The following is a 14,591-nucleotide window of genomic DNA, read 5'->3' as shown; positions in this document are numbered from 1 at the left end:
TCTAAGTTTTGAAATGTAAGACTAAAATTCTTGACCCATTAATAGTTCTCTTTCGGATGGAGTCACCGGAAGCATGATGTTTGCTTTCTGAAATGGCTGCATTCCTCCACCATCTGGTTATTTTGTCCCAAGCTGCCCCAGCCTTCAGTGCTCTTGGGAATTATTTGTCTTTACACTTCCTTTTTTGAAAGAATCACATTTTCAGTATTAATCCTTCCTCAACCAACACCCAGATATGCCTTTCCCTTCATCTGAATGTTTTTTTATTTTCTTCAAAATAGTATAACGTTTTACTTATGGAAGTGCTTATGAACTGGGGTGCTTGTTGCTGCTTCAGGGAAGGTGAGGTAGGTCTGGCTCTGGCCCCGCCCCCGATGTGCATTGAGTAGCTGGGTCCTCAGGGTGTAACACCTGCAGTGGCCTCTCAGAGTCAGGGAGGAGGCGGGCTCCGCCAGTCTGGCTGAGCCACGTGGCCGCCACAGCTCCCTGCAGGGTCTCTTATGCTTCCGGGCTGCCCAGACCCTGGTGCGCAGCCACCGCTGATTGGACGCTCTCCTCTCCTCTCTGGGGAGGAGCCCTGTCAGTGTACCTTGAGGTCACCTTGCTGATGGGGCAACAGGAATGGAGATTCAGTGGCCACAGTAGCCAGGGGGAGGCAGCTCTGCCTGGAAGGGGAAGGGCTCACTAGGTGATTTAAACATGAGAGCACTGTTTCCCCCTGATCATGACAACGTGCTCATTGCCCAGTATTTACAAAAGCTGTTGTTGTTGGGTTGCTAAACTGTGTCTGACTCTGTGAACCCATGGGCAGCAGCATGCCAGGCTCCCCGTCCTTCACTGTCTCACAGAGTTTGCTCAGATTTGTGTCCATTGAGTCAGGGATGCCGTCCAACTAGCACATCTTCTGCTGCCTCCTCCTTTTGACTTCCATCTTTCCCAGCATCAGGGTCTTTTCCAGTGAGTCAGCTCTTCCCATCAGGTGGCCGATGTATTGGAGCTTCAGCTCAGCATCAGTCCTTCCAGTGAATATTCAGGGTTGATTTCCTTTAGGATTGGCTGGTTTGATCTCCTTGCTGTCCAAGGGACTCTCAAGAGTCTTCTCCAGCACCACCGTTCAAAAGTACCAATTCTTCTACACTCAGCCTTTTTATGGTCCAACTCACATCTGTCCATGACTACTGAGAAAACCATAGCTTTGACTATAGGGAACTTTGTCAGCAAGTGATGTCTCTGCTTTTTAACATGCTGTCTAGGTTGGGCACAGCTGTCCTTCCTTTGGAAAGAAGCAAGTGTCTTTTAATTTCATGGCTGCAGTCACGTCCACAGTGATTCTGGAGCCCAAGATCAGAAAATCTGCCATTGCCTCCATTTTCCCCCTTTCTTTGCCATGAAGAGATGGGTTCAGACACTATGATGTTAGTTTCAGGAATGTTGAGTTTTAAGCCAGCTTTTTCACTCTCCTCTGTCACCCTCATCAGGAGGCTCTTTGGTTCCTCTTCACTTTCTGCCATTTAGAGTGGTGTCCCCTGCAACTATGAGGTTGTTGGTATTTCTCCCAGCAGCCTTGATTCCAGCTTGTGCTTCATCCGGCCTGGCATGTTACTTAATTTACTCTACATAGAAGTGGAATAAGAGGTAAATGGAAAGTAAGTCTCCTGGGGTGGTGTCCCTAGAGGGATCCCCTGGTGTGCTCACAAGCGCTGCGGGTACGTACACGATGCACAGTGCAGTGAGGGGGGTTGGGGACCCCATTCCTCCATGGCCGTGAGTGAGCCACCGCCTGCCTGCTTTCCTCAGTTAAACACCATCCTGCTACTGTCCCCCTGCCTCCACACAGGCTTACCACCTGCGCTTCCCGCTGGTCCCCAAACAGCTAGTTCCCCTTTGTTCTAGTGCTTCTGAGCTGAGAGTGGGTGTCCTGCCCCAGGTGGGGCCCAGTAAGGTGTTTACCTTTGAAGGCAAGTCCTGCGCAAGCGTGAAGAGCTCCCTGGCATCAGCTGGGGCGTGGCAGGCAAGTCACTGGTGGGGCTGCAGGCACAGGAGCTGGGGATCCCAGACGTGAGTCCCTGAGCCGACTCAGACCTTCCTGGGGGACTGGCTTGGTTACTCTGGGCCCTGGGGGAGCACCCTCAGAAACTGCCATGGTGCCAGATGACTTGCGGTGTTCAAACCTGCTCCCCACAGAATCCTCATCTGGAAGGTGGTAGGCATCCCTAGGAAGGGAATTTTGGGGGCAGGATAAGTCCATTTTTGTGTTGATTGGTTGATTTTGTGTTGTTATTTATTGATTTGTTTAAAGTACTCTGTTCTAACAATGTGAATTCATTCCCAAATCAACTCTTGTTTATTCAACAAACATTTGTGCAGGGATGAGTGGGAACCAGTGCCAGGAAGGGTGAGGCTTATGCCCCAATCCCGGGAATTCCCTGACCAGCAGGCCAGGGAGGGACAGTGCAGTTACAAAAACATACATAAAAGTTAGAACCCTTCAAAGAGGCTTCCCTTCATCCCACTGAGCCTGAGAGTGGCCCACACGCCCTGGCTTCCGGCTTTCTCTTGCCCCAGTCCCCCCGCGTGACCCCCAGAGAAGGTGGTGGAGGAACCTTCACACACAGAGTCTGCTCTCTCCTTTCAACTTTCTGCCTCCATTCCCAGATTTCCCCGAGAATCAGGACCCTTCTCTGGGAACACTCTAACCACAGACCAACGAGAGCCCAGGACATGGCTATTCTGATCCCGGTAGACGCCCTCCCTCCGTGGGAGTTTCAGAGAGGCATCTCAGAAAGAGCGCTGCAGACAGAGGGAGACTCCTCAGCTGTTCCTGGGGGAGGCAGGAGCTGGCAAAGCCTTTCTTCAGGGGCTGCTTGAAATGCTCATCAAGGGGGTGGGCCCCAGGGTATGTCGTGTGGCAGAGAGGGGCCCTGCTCCTGTAAGTGCCGCTGACCTGGAGGAGCCAGTGCTCCTGGGACCACCTGAGGGTCTGCGGGGAAGCAGAGGATCTGGTTGGGGCCGTCCTGTGACAGTAGCTGCATCAGTTACAGGCTCCATACACAGCTCCTGTGTGTGGACGTGTCTGGTGTGGACTGAGGCGCTGTGCTGAAGCCTGGGCAGGTCTGACAGTACTGTTGGGGCATGAGCAGAACCAGGCAGCCTAAACCCCCAACTGTGCAGACAGCATCCTCCCAATTTCCCTTTGAATGCGTACCTGCCTGCATGCTAAGTCGATTCCATGGCGTCTGACACTTTGGGACCCACTGGAGGGCAACCTGCCATGCTCCTCTGTCCATGGGATTTCCCAGGCAAGGATTCTGAAGTGGGTTTCGTGCAATCCTCCAGAAGATCTTCCTGATCCGATCCGGGGATCGAGCCTGCATGTGCTTATAGCTCCTGAATTGGCAGGCAGGTTCTAGTGCCACCTGGGAAGCCCCTTCCTTTTGAATCCATAGAAACATATACTTCCAGAAAAGCTAGACGAACATAAAATGTCATCAGGAAGTAAGTCTGAGTCTGGCAACTACAGGTTTTTACAGTTTCTTCAACTTTTTTTCCTGCAGAATTTCTACAATGATCCTGTGCCCAAGTAATCAGAGAATACTGTGTTCTTTAAGAAAAAACAACAATTTTTATTAAAGAGAGTGGGGTTGATGGGAGGAGAAGGACAGTAGGATGACCCCCCTTGGCTATCTCAGGCTTCCCCAAGGCCCGGGGTGGTGGGTGGAAGGGCTGTTTCCACTCGGAAATGCCCAAGGGCTGTCAGCGCAAAACCATGGGTTCTTTGAAAGCCATCATCTCCCCCTTCTGACGCACCCCGGCCTTTCCCAGGGGAGGGGCTGTGGGACCCTGGCACCACCATGCTGCCTTTCCTGGAAGGACTATCACCCCAAGACCATGTGGAGAAGAGGGGGAGCTCCCAGGGGTGCCTGGACGGTCACCAAGGCCGAGGGGCCATCCCTGAGTGACTCAGCTGAGGGTTGCAGCCTGCTGGGCTTGACCCTGCACACAAAAGAGCAGCAAAGAGTGTCTTGCTCACTCTGCAAAGGTTGATCCTCTGCAGCTGCTGACCCACAGGGCACGTCTGTGCTCAGACAGGAATTAGAGACGTTAACAGACTCTGTGTATCTGGACAAGCAGCCCCTTAGATGGTTAGATGCGTGATTCATGCAGAATGTTTATGACCCCGGCTGTTTGCATTTTCCCACACAAAGAAAAGCACCGACACCCTTAACTTGAGATATATCTGTTCTTTGTGGCAAGCAGTAGAGCCACCTTTGCCCAGATGTATCCTTCACCATCTGTGCATGCGTGCCAAGTCATTTCAGTCGTGTCAGACTCTGCGACTCTATGGCCTGTAGCCATGGGATTCCCCAGGCAAGGATACTGGGGTGGGTTGCCACGCCCTCCTCCAGGGGATCTTGCTAACCCAGAGATGGAACCCAGGTCTCTTGCGGCTCCTGCATTGGGGGGCGGGTTCTTTACCACTAGTGCCACCGGGAACGTCCACCTGTACTCCTGGCCAGAAGCCCCACGAACTGGCCTCTCCCCTCTCTTGGGACGGATTCTCTCACTCCATCATAGCTCTCTCACTGTGTGGTTTTCTTTTAGTCAACTGCATCCCCCCAAAACACTCCCCCAACACCACCCTGTTCATAGGCTCCCTCAGCCTTGAGTAGGTGTCAGAAGGTTCAAGGGTCTTGCCGTCCTCCTGCTCTGAGAAGATTGGCCCTCAGCTCCAGGACACTCCAGGAACAAAGATGCCCCTCCTGTCCTCCCGCTCCTCACCCCAATCCTGGGGCAGTTCTTTCTTCCTCTGTATCCTCATTTGAACTCTGACCTCCCCTCCTGGTAGAGGCTTCAGGGCCCAGGGCTAGAATATACAGGCCAGACACCACCAGGTCTGAGAGTGACTAAGGGTCAAAGTTTAAAATTGGGTGTTTTCCCACAAGGGGCCCCGAGGAGGGCTGTGAGCTGGAGGCTGAGGGCAGGTGCCCTGGGGACATGTCCAGGTGCCCGGGCCTCAGCTGGTCAGCACACGCTTGAGGGTTCAGGTCCCCGCCTTCCAGAATGTGCCAGAGTCAGCCTGAGGGGGAGGTCCACAGGCTGAGAGCTGAGTCCAGCCAGCTGCTCAGGCTTCATGGGAACCCCAGGGGACTGTCCACACTGAGGCTGGGCCTCCTGGGGTAGGGGTGAGGGAGAGAGAGAGCGCGAAGTTCCCTTCTTCGAGGGATCAGCAAACAAGGGTGTTTTGCTCTGACAAGGTCCCTGCTCTTCCAGCGGGGTGAAGGCCAGCCATTCCGAACACAGTGGGTTCTCCGTGAAGGCTGCTCAGCAGCCAGGGGTGTTCCTGGGATGGAGGAACATGTGTTTACAGAGCCGGCCCCCCAGCCCCTCCCCACTTTGGAGGTGGCTGCTGCTGCTTCATTTGCTGAGTTGCGGCCAGCTCTTTTCCCATCCCATGGACTGTAGGCCATCGGGCTCCTCTGTCCCCGAGATTTCCCAGGCAAGGGTACTGGAGTGTGTTGCCATTCCCTTCTCCAGGGGTCTTCCCCACCCAGGGACCAAACTTGCCTCTCCTGCTGGGTAGACAGATTCTTTATCTCTGAGTCACCTGGGAAGCTATTGGAGGCAGACTGCTAAATAAAGGAGGTGAGTATGGTTTTCGGAGAACTCGGAGTCCCACCTGCTTCACAAAATATGCAAACTGTTCACAAAACCCGGTTTGTTGCCATTTGGCCCAAATCTCGGGACCTGACTGGCGGCATCTGAATGGAGGCCCCACACTCCCTCACTCCATCGTTTTCTTACGTGGAGTATCGGCCACCCATTTCCATTTTTCCGTTGGATTTTCACTGGCTCAGCTGATAAGGGGTTCGACAAAGGATTCAGAGGCTAAAAGAATATGGGGTTGTTTGCTACTAAAGGAGCAGATGGGATTCCCTGGTGGCTCAGATGGTAAAGAATCTGCCTGCAATGTAGGAGACTCAGTTTCCATCCCTGGGTCAGGAAGAACCCCTGGAAGAGGGAATGGCACCCCACTCCAGTATTCTTGCCTGGAGAACTCCATGGGCAGAGAAGAATGGTGGGCCTGGAATACTCATCATTTCTGCACATCACAGGCTTGCACTCTGCTGAGGGGAGGGGAGGTAGGTGGGGAAAGCCCTTGTCGGGAGGGGGAGGTCATCCTGTCTCAGAAACCAGACTAGGGACTAGGCAGAGGCCTTGACAGAACGGCCAGCCCGCAGAGCAGCCCAGCCTCCTGCCTCCGTGTGCCCTGAGGCCTATCCTGCCAGAAAGCTGAGACGTCTGGGAGGCAGGTGAGATCTTAGTTTTTTGTATGTCGTGCTTTTTCACTCTCTTTTTCACTTTCATCAAGAGGCTCTTTAGTTCCCCTTCACTTTCTGCCATAAGGGTGCTGTCATCTGCATAGCTGAGATTATTGATATTCATCCTGGCAATCTTGATTCTGGCTTGTGCTTCAACCAGCTCAGCATTTTGCACAATGTACTCTGCATATAAGTTAAATAAGCAGGGTGACACTATACAGCCTTGACGTACTCCTTTCCAAATAAGGAACCCGTCTGTTGTTTAATGTCTGGCTTTAACTGGACAGGCCTTCTAGGCAGCTGCTGTCGGGCAGAGAGCGGGTTGGAATCCGATTCTGAACTGGGCCCTTTGTTGGCAGGTCTGAGTCAGCATGCCTGGAGGCCTGGTCTGAGGGTCTGCTCACGGTGAGGGAGCCTTGCGTGCTGGTGATCCCCTGTGCACACATGCACCTGCCCTGGTCTCCCCGTGGCTGCCCGTGCCCTCTGTTGGAACAGGGGCCTCCTGGTGATGGTCTGCGGTGGGGGATCTGTGGATACAGGGCCTCCACCCACACCCTGGGAGCCTGTGCAGGGGGCCTGTGCCACACGGTCATTCAGGGCTCCAGGCAGCCAGCGGCCCCTCCACCTGGCGACACCATCAGCAGCGCACTTGGGCCTGCCCTGGCTGCGTGTGTCGCGGTCATGTTGCAGGGCAGGTCACGGAGGGCAGGGAGCGCCCTGGGTCACTTTTGCATGTGTCTCCTTCCAACCCAGATCTACACCTTTTTCTCAAAACAGACTTCGACACAGCGTGCAGGTATCTTTTTCTTTTTGCCTTTTGTTTAATCTTTACTTAGACAGCTTTGAGACTCTGCAGAGTGACTTGACCTTGGAGCTCAGTGTGGCTGGAGCCCCTCAAGCCACAGGAGTTGCCCCCAAGCACCCGGTGCGGTCCTGCTGGGCTCACTGTGCACTTCCGACAGGCCACCTGCCCTGTGACCGCGGCCACTGCCCTCGGGCTCGACTTGACCCACAGCCGGGTGCTCTCACAAACACGGGCTCACGTATGCTCACATGGTGCAAGCCATGGAGCCACGGGGCTGGGAGCGATCTCTGCTGTCCCGGAGTCAGACAATGAATTAAGCTCCGAGACAGGTTCAGAGTTAAAACTGTCAGGAGAACTTTAGAGTTTAATTTTAGATTTAAGCATGCTGAATAGGAGAGACCACATCAGATCTCAGGACCGTGCTGGTGTGATCGACCCTGTCTCCTGCCTGTGCGTCTCTGGAGCACCTGGTCACATGTGGCTTTGGTTCTGCAGGTCTGGCCAGCTGCGATGCTGTGTGCTACTCACTAGCTGCGGCTGCTCCTGGAACACACGGCGGGGAGTGTCCAGGAGCCATGCCACACGCGGGCCCACACCTCACAAACCTGGTGGCCACAGATTTGTCTCAGGTGGGTCAACCCCGCTCCACAGGCAGGCCCTGTGGCCAGCCCGCCCAGGGGCAAAACTTCCCCTGTGGCTGGAGCCCAGAGGGAGAGGGGTCCCAGCTTCAGGGGCTGATCATGGCCAGAGCTCTCTCTGTCCCCCTGCAGGTCACGAGTCAGGGAGATCACGGCACAGCGCTGGGCGGATCAAGGCCAGAGACGCCCAAAGACTCGCGCTTTTCTTTCATTAGCGCTAAAGCCTCTGACTTTTTGATTCCTGTTTCCTTTGAGGGGTTTCAGGTTAACCTGTCCTCATGGTGGAAAAGTGGGACTTGGGTTTCTATTTCAGTTCTGAGTCCCAGTGGTTGGAGGGATGGAAGATACTGGAGCCTCAGGACACACAAAAGGAAACCAGAGCTGGAGGAACGGGCCCCCACCTGCTGGCCAGGAAAAAGGGGTGCAGAAAAATAAGTTTTTTTGTTATCAGAAAGAAAGGATCATAAAATGTCAGCAGGTCTCATGGCCAGAAGTTGATGTGAAATCCCTAAGACCTTTTTATGTGAAGCACCTGATTTTGATAAAGGTCAGGACTGCTGACCCCCGCAAGACTCTGTATTCATCCCTATATGTAACAAAAGGTATATAAGCAAACCCCAAAATAAAGAAATCGGATCAGTTTCCAGAAAGACTGATACCCCCAATCGTTCTTTCTTGCTCCTCGTTTTTCTGGCTGAATTCCCATCGGGAGCATGGATGCTATTCCATGTAATCCAAGTTATTCAGCCTCTTTTTCTCCACTAATCTTCCTACTACACTATCCATTTCTAATCTCTCTATATATCTGTAATTAAATATGTATTTTTCCAAGGATGCCGACTCCGTCCTCACCTTCGAATCACCCTGGATGCACCGGGGCTGGTCCCTGGCACCGAATCACATCTGGCTGGGTGACCTCGGGGCCACCCCCTCCCCTCACCATTTTACTGGAAGTTTTACTTTTGTTTTTGGTTCGAAGGATTCATTAACAAAAGAAACCACTTGTCACAGAATAAACAATTTCAATATTTACTAGAAGATTATTTGGCTTAATTTCGATATTCAGCCAGTAAAAGAAGAGAAATAGAAACAATAGAGAAAAGTAACAGCACTTACATCACCACAGGGGGCCGACCAACATCCAGGCTTAGACAGAGCTGGGAAGTCCCTCGACCACAGCCATTTGGAGTCCCAACTGGGAAAAGGTCTGCATCACGCAGGTGAGACCTCAAATTGCACTTTTGGAGGCTCCCGCTTATAACCCCAGGATGCCAGCTGATATCATCATTCGTGGGTGTGCAAAAATGCAGCTCTGGTTTTCCTTTAACTTTTACAATGTTGTTTGTTTCACCTTTGACTCACGAGATTTTCCAGACCGCTGGGAGTTGGCCAGAACTCCAGGGGCTCAAGAAAATCCAAGCCCCATTCCCTTTCTTATCCAAAGTGCCACTTGACTTGCTGGTAACAATTTGTGTGTTTGCAAGTAGACACATAATCCAGGCAGGATCAGAAGTCAGTCTGACACCTTCTCTCCAGTGGCTGAAACCTGAACAAGACTTCCTCGATTTTAATTTCCTAACACTGCCCCCTGCCCATTTGCTGTTCAACCCAGCTCAGTGACATAACACCCTCAACCCCGCACCCCACTCACAGGCTCTGCATAGACTGAGTTTCCATCTGCAGGAGAAGGCTGGATGGGCTGCCCCTTTGTTCTTCTTGATGCTTCTCTGTGTCTCTGCTTCACCCAGACTGTGGACATAGGCTACAGACCGGGTGAGAATGTAACCGCTGTGTGTTTATTATTTGCACAGTACTTCATGTTCATTTTAGAAGCCTTGGAAAAGGCAGATAAGCAGAAAATCCTTCCCCAAAGTGGCCTTGGCCAACATCTGGTTCTCAGTCCTCTAAGGTTGTGGTTCCTGCCTTGGGGTCCAGCCTCTGCACCTCAGGGTCCTGGGGTTATTAGTCAAGTCTTCTATTGACTTTAATTCACTAGACCTGCCCGAGGCAGGAAGGACCTAGGAACCAAGGTACCTGCTCCAAGGCCCTGGGAACAGACCCAACACCAGGGGCGCATGCAGGCACACTCAGACACTGCACACCTGCACGCACACACATGGCCAGCTCACGCTCACAGCAGGTCTGTGGGGTGGGGTGGCAGCAGAGCTGGACTGGGGATGGCTTCCACATGCCTCCAGCCCCTCAGACAGGGCTCTGCCGGGAGACAGCAAAGGACCCTGAGGGTGCCTCCCCCTGACTCCACAGACCACGGAATAGAGGCCAGAGAGTTCAGAGTCGGGAGTGCTCGGACGTTTTCAAGGACAGGCTCTTAGTTTTGGTTCTGATGAGAGCCAGGCCGGCACTGGGCTGGGGCTCCTTCCTGGAGGCTGCGGTTTGGGGTGGGGACACACAGGCCATGCAGCCTGAAGTCACCGCCAGGGGGCGCCATCGGGAAACAGTGAGTCAGCACCAGAGGAGCAGGCCTGGGCGCAGAAGCTGCCGCCCCAGGGCTGCGCCCCAGAGTCGTTGGGATCCCCAGGAACCTGAGGGGCCTGCACAGGCCAGCGGGGCAGGGCAAGGGCTCCTGGAAGCCCCCAGTTTCCATAATCCTTCACCACCCAAAGACTTACGGCTGTGATTCAGTCTTGTGTTTACGTTTTGGTTTTGTCTAGTTGTGGGTCTTTAAACAAAAGTGCAAGGCACAGTAGGAACTGGGCACCTGAGCAGGGTCCTCGCCATATCTATGCTCCTGCTTCCAGGCGAGGTCCTCATTCGGCCAGGGGTGGGCATATTCTTCCCACATGGAGCTGGGAGCTGAGGCATTAGGTAAAGCAGGAGGCGTGGCTATGCCTCTGTTGGGCACTTTGTGTGCCTGTCAATGTCCCCTCAGGGCACAGCTCCCTGATATCCCCTCACAGAGTCCTCTCACGGTTCCCCTCAAGTTCCGCCCATGGCTGTTCCCTTGATACTCTCCTCACGGCATCTCCTCAGGATGTTCCCTCCTGGCTTCCCCGGATGACGTTTCCTTCCTCGCGGGGTCTCCTCCTTATTACCCCTCGTGGCGTCCCCTGAGCCTGTTCCCCTCGTAGTGTGCCCAGTGGTTTCCCCCATGGCGTCTCCTCTCGAGGTTCCCTTCACGGGTGCCCTCATGGTGTCCTCTCGTGACATCCCCGGATGATGTTCCCCTCATGGTGTCCCCTTGCGGCCTCCTCTCACGCTTCTCCCTTCGGAGTGTCTCCTCTTTGGGTCCCCTCATGATGGCCTTCGGGACGTCCCCTCATGGCGTCCCGCACCGTGTGCAGCAGCGGGGTCGGTGGCGGTGACGAGAGCGGCCCTCCTGCGCCCCGCGGATCCTCCAGCGCAGGCGGGTCCACAGCCCGCGGGCAGGGCCGGCCCGGAGCGGAAGCGGAGTGCGTGCGACCTGCGCCTGCGTCCCGGGCTGCACCTCCCAGCTCATTCTCCGAGCAAGCTTGGGTTTTCTCTGACCTCAAAACAAATAAATTAAACTGAAATAAATCTTAGAGACAGTTATTAACTGACAAATGTGTTATTCATGGAGCGCCTCAGCCATTCACTCAGATGAGAGACGGTGAGGAGCCCGGTCTCCACGAGGGCCGGCGGCCAGTCACTGAGGCCGCATTGCTATGGTTTGCCCAGAACGTTTAATCCTCAGCATTTTGTCCTAGCCTCCTAGAAAGTGTGTTTTGAAGGAGATGCTATTTTTACGAGGTGGTGAGAGAAAAAGGAAATTCTCCCAGCAGCGTCCCAGGTTTGCGCCTGTGGTGTCTGGCGTGTTTGAGTGAAGGTCTGGGGCTGACGGGCTCTGTGTCCGCAGGGCCGCCTCTCCATTTCACAGGTGGGGCCAGGGTGGGCGGCTTCACCGGATCAGCATCACTCAGGCCTTTAGGATCAGAGACTTTCCTTAATCCGTGCACCCCAGAAGCGTGAATCCTAAGTCCCCTCGGTGGCCTGGTAGGCAGGGGTGGGTAGCTGGACCCAGGTCACAGGCCTCAGGCCCTCTCTGTGCCTCACGGGAACCAGGGGAGCCCCAGCCTGGCTCACAGGGCAGCATCCGTTCCTGCAGGTGGGGGCAGGGGGACACAGGAGACCTGAAACCAGGGTGGAAGGTGAGCCTCCCCCAGCCCCTGCGCACTGGGGAGGCAGCGGGCGCCAGTCAGAGGGAATCTGAGCAGAGGCGTGCTGCGGCCTTGCCTCCTTGGGAACCTTCCAGCAGGGGAGCCTGTGGCCCCAACTCCAAAGGCACCCCGACTCCCACGTGTCTCTAGGCAGCAGGGCGGGGAGCGCCGACAGGGCCATGCCCAGGGGCACAGTGGGCTGGTCCAGAGGTAACGGCCTGACTCTTGCTGGAAGGGACAAGACTGAGCTTTCTGCCGATGGTGGGAGCAGGGAGCCATCGATGGCAAGCAACTCTCAGCGACAGTGCTGACAGGCGCCCAGTCCCTTCCGCACCCTCACTAGCCACCCGCACCCAGCCTGCAGTGACCCTGCCTGCCTGAGGCACCCATGAGACAAGGGGCGTGAACCCACAGCCACTCTCTTCCTACATGGGGAGATGGGCACGCTCACCATGAACTGGGAGGGCAGGTTGTGAAACCAGAACCCTTTGCAAGAATAGGTGGCTTTCAGGCATGATGGGTAGATGGACATTTTGCTATATCTGGTTTCAGCTGCTAGCTGCCCACATAAACTTTATGAAAGAAAAAAAACCACACCAATATTGCTACATTCCAGGGAAATGAATGCGTTAAACCCAGCTGGTCTGTGTGGCCATGGGATGTGGCTCGGAACCCCAAATGCTGGAGGAGGATCAGCCAGATGCAAAGTCTTTTTTGAGGGTCACTCTGTGGCTCCCCTGGAAGCTCAGATGGTAAAGAATTCATCTGACAGAAACTTCCCTCCCACTTATAGGTATTTGTGTCCCTTTCCCCTGATGCTGCAGGTGGCCCCATTTCTCAGTCTCTGGGCCACTCAGCATTCTTCCTCTCCAGACCCAAGACCTCATTCATTGTTAATGGCTACCGGGGCTGTGTGGAGACGTCAGTCCCTCCCAGCCTCTGGTGTTGTAGGGAGGCCAGGACAATGGTGGCCACCTGGGCCTCAGTCCATAGTTTTGGGACCCTGGGTTGAGGGGCTGGAAGCGTGGCAGCTCTCCCAGGGCCGAGGCTCCCACAGCAGCCAGGCTCTCCCCAGGCGTTCTGGGCCCACTGGTGCCCGCATCCCATCCTTGGGTGGAGGACTGTGGTCTAGAGGCTGAGTCCCCCTCCCCTGCCTTCCTCTTGGCCCAGGGTGAATAAAAGAGGATGGTGAATCTCCTCTTAAGCAGGACTGAGCTGGGGTGTCTGTGAGTCTTTGGATCTTAACGAGGTTACATCAATCAGGTATCTGCAGGGCACGGCCCAGAGTGTTCTTCAGGCTGAGCACCCACTGACCCTGAACTGAGTGTGCCCTCCTTGTACAGCCCAGAGCTGACCCCACAGCCATGTGGTATGAGGCAGGGCTGGAAAGTCTCACTGTGGGGTAGAGGCTTGGGGTGATCTCAGCTCTGATGGTCGAGAGACCCGCAGCAGACTCTAGGGGAAGCTTCAGGATGTGGGGCTGAGGTGGGTCTTTGACCTGGGATCTGTGCTGCCCTGTAAGGATCTGGGCCCCATCGCACCTGCTGTATATGAATAGCCACCCACTCTATGGTGTCTAGAAGTTGTGTGTAGGTGGTTTGAGCTGGAACACAGGGTGGACACCATCTCCTGGAAACCTCCTATCCACTGGGCCCTGGTGGTTTTCCTATGTGGTCTGACAATCAGGCCTCAGATGCTCCCAAGTCCTGGAGCAGCGTTGCGTATGATGTGAAGCTGGGTGCAGATGTGTAACCGCAGTGACCCAGACCCCGTGTGGCTCCAGACTGCGTGCGCGTCAGGCAGCCTCAGTCTGGCCCAGAGCATCTCTGAGGCCTGGCTAAGAGGAAATTGACCTGATGATAGATTTAGTTGATTTAATAGGTCTATTGATAGGTATGCCAGTGGCTCTAAGATCGATGAAGCTTTTGCTGTCTATCTGGGACAGGAATGGTGTGCTGAGGTTGAAGACGTATGTGCTCAGTCACTTCAGTCATGTCTGACTCTTTGTGACCCCATGGACTGTAGCCCACCAGGTTCCTCTGTCCATCGGATTCTTCAGGCAAGATTACTGGAGTGGGTTGCCATGCTCTCCTCCAGGGGATTTTCCTGACCCAGGGATCGAACTCACGTCTCCTGCGGCTCCTGCGTTGCAGGCAGTTTCTTTAGAGCTGAGCCACCAGGGAAGCTCAAGGGTGAATGGTACTCCCCCAAATTCATATCCACCCGGACCTGTGAATGGAACCTTATTGGGACACAGGGTCTTTGCAGATGTAGTCAAGACCAAACCATCCTGTCTGGCCTTAATCCGGATACGACTGATGTCCTTTAAGAAGAGACGATTTTGGATGCTGGGAGGAGGCCGTGTGGTGACAGTGGCAGAGGGTGTAGGGATGCAGCCACAAGCCCAGGAAGCACTCACCGCTGGCGCCACCAGCAGCCAGAAGAAGCCTGGGGCAGATTCTCCCCGGAGCCTCCAGGAGGAACCAGCCCTACCTCGGTTTTGAACTTCTGGCCTCCAGAACGGTGAAAAAATTAATTGCTGTTGTTTTAAACCACTAAATTTACAATTCAATCTGGCCTCCAGGTACAGATTTCATCCTTGCACGGCCCTTGCTCTGGGCAGGCTCTCTGGCTTCAGCACAGGAAGGTGTGAGGTGTGCGGATAAAGGGGTGGATGAGAGGGACCCGTGTC

The 14,591-nt window shown here is 54.5% G+C and overlaps 2 long non-coding RNA genes across 2 annotated transcripts; one reads left to right on the top strand and one right to left on the bottom strand.

The window, feature by feature from the left end:
* Positions 1,548–9,234, bottom strand: LOC108638313. Its single transcript, XR_001919771.1, has 4 exons — positions 8,880–9,234; positions 3,206–3,467; positions 1,951–2,213; positions 1,548–1,613 (listed from the first exon to the last, which is right to left on the bottom strand). It is a non-coding gene; the product is annotated as an uncharacterized LOC108638313 (long non-coding RNA).
* Positions 6,235–8,277, top strand: LOC108638314. The gene is made up of 3 exons (XR_001919772.1): positions 6,235–6,311; positions 7,621–7,754; positions 7,896–8,277. It is a non-coding gene; the product is annotated as an uncharacterized LOC108638314 (long non-coding RNA).

This window comes from Capra hircus, chromosome 19 (assembly GCF_001704415.2).
Source record: "Capra hircus breed San Clemente chromosome 19, ASM170441v1, whole genome shotgun sequence".
NCBI classification, from domain to species: Eukaryota; Metazoa; Chordata; class Mammalia; order Artiodactyla; family Bovidae; genus Capra; species Capra hircus.
Note: the sequence above shows the minus strand (reverse complement) of the source record. Positions and strands in the feature narration are given on the sequence as shown.